Source organism: Myotis lucifugus, unplaced genomic scaffold, assembly GCF_000147115.1.
Source record: "Myotis lucifugus unplaced genomic scaffold, Myoluc2.0 scaffold_47, whole genome shotgun sequence".
In the NCBI taxonomy this organism is placed as follows: domain Eukaryota; kingdom Metazoa; phylum Chordata; class Mammalia; order Chiroptera; family Vespertilionidae; genus Myotis; species Myotis lucifugus.
The window spans coordinates 3,285,552-3,287,493 of NW_005871095.1; the positions used below are offsets into that span (position 1 = coordinate 3,285,552).

General features: G+C 60.3%; 1 long non-coding RNA gene across 1 annotated transcript in view; it reads right to left on the reverse strand.

Moving 5' to 3' along the window:
- Positions 1-1,706, reverse strand: part of LOC111825940 — a 10,969-nt gene extending 9,263 nt beyond the window's left edge. Inside the window, exon 1 of the long non-coding RNA XR_002829169.1 lies at positions 1,560-1,706. This is a non-coding gene — a long non-coding RNA (uncharacterized LOC111825940). The remainder of the gene's footprint in view (positions 1-1,559) is intronic.
- Positions 1,707-1,942: the final 236 nt, after the last annotated feature.

Genomic DNA, 1,942 nt, shown 5'->3' on the forward strand with positions numbered 1-1,942 from the left:
CCCCACCCCCTGTCACACACAGAGCAGGGCCGATCAGGGGGTTGGGGCGCCGCCACTCTCACACTCAGGGCAGGGCCAATGGGGAGGTTATGGCTCTACCCTGTCACACACAGAGCAGGGCCTGTGGGGGGGGGGGGTTGGGGCGCCGCACCCTGTCACACACAGAGCCGCAGGGCGATCAGGGGGTTTGGGCGCTGCCCCCTGTCACGCTGATCTGGTGCCAGGAGGCCTCTCGGCTCCGCTGATCCCGGTGCTGGGAGGCATATTACCCTTTTACTATACAGGATAAAGGCCTGGGGGCCGGCTGGTTTGCCCTGAAGGGTGTCCTGGATCAGGGTGGGGGTCCCCACTGGGGTGCCTGGCCAGTCTGGGTGAGGAGCTGAGGGCTGCTTTCAGGCTGGCAATTGACTGAAGCTCCCAACCACTACTTTTTTTCTTTTTCTTTTTTTTTTTTTTATTCTAGGCCAGCTTTAGCTCTGGCTCTAGCTCTGAGGCTTCCGCTCCTATAATCAAAACAATGTATAACTCTAGCTCTGAGATCCCCGCTGGCTGAAAGCTTTTTTCTGGGGTTTTGTTTAGCTTCTATATTTGCAACATAGTTTCTTAGAGTTGTAGCTCAGAGGCCGGCAAGTCAGGCGGGGAACGTTGCAGTCTGCAGTCACTGGAGCAAGCAAGCCTCATGTTCGCTTCCAGCTGCCTGGCTGCCGGCCGCCATCTTGGCTGACAGTTAATTTGCATAAGGATATGCTGATTAGCCAATGGGAAGGGTAGCGGTCGTACGCCAATTACCATGTTTCTCTTTTATTAGTGTAGATTATATAGGACTAGAGGCCCCATGCATGAAATTCGTGCACAGGTAGAGTCCCTAAGCCTGGCCGGAGATCAGGGCCGCTCGCACCACGTTGAGTGTCTACCCCCTGGTGGTCAGTGCACTTCTTAGCAACCCGTCCTTAAGGCTTAAGAAATGCTGGCAGCTTGACCATGACGCTAAAACACCAGCTTTAAAAGCACAGACAGAGGTAACACCGGAGTCACCTCTTCTTGCCAGGAAACCCCTAGTCTCCGGGGGTATGACCTGTGGGGTCCGCAGCCCAGGAAGGAAAAAGCTTCTCTCCGCTCCACCCCCGGCTCAGGGGAGCCAGTGCGCTGGGCCACAGGTGACACGGGCCGGCCACCGGGGACCCGGCAACTTTTCCGACACACGATCAACGGAGAGGAGAGAAAAACGTCCTCGGGTCCAAAGCAGACGGAGACTGACAGACGGTGAAAGAATGGGGAGCAGAAGAGGAAGAGCCGGAGGCAGATAAAGGAAAGCGGCTGCGGGCGCGAAGGAAACAGAGGGGCTCACTGTCCCCTGCCGGCGGGAGGGCCGCACTGCACCTCCCTTCCGCCTGGAGTCCGAGGGCGCCGGCGGCTCGGGGACCGACCGGCCCGGGACCTCCCGCCCCACTGCGACGCGGCCTAAAGCCGCGGTCTCCCGTCCAAATGCCCCCACGGAGGCGCTCCCGCCCCGCCTCCCGCCAGGCCTCCCGTCCCGGTGCCCCCGGGGCGCCACTTACCCGGTCCGCCAGGCCGACCCTCCCCATGGGCCGCAGCGGCGCACCAAGGCCCAGGCGCCCAGCGCCAACCCCTACGCCGAGTCCGCAGGGCGCGTGCGGGCGCGGGGTCAGGGAAGCGAGCGGCAGGCAGAGAGGCACTCACTGTCCCCTGCCGGCGGGAGGACCGCACTGCACCTCCCTTCCGTCGGCGTCCTTCTCTTCTGCCAAAAGGTGTCGCAGTGACTCAAGTTTGTGAAATTTCAGACTCCCAGGAGAGCCTTGCAGTGACCCCAGATAGTGAGGAAGAGAAATGGTCCAAGGCTGCAAAGATCGTCTTTGGGAGCCAACTGTGTTCTAACAGGAGAGAAGGGGAGAATCCCTCCCAGCCCTTCGTTCTCATTCAT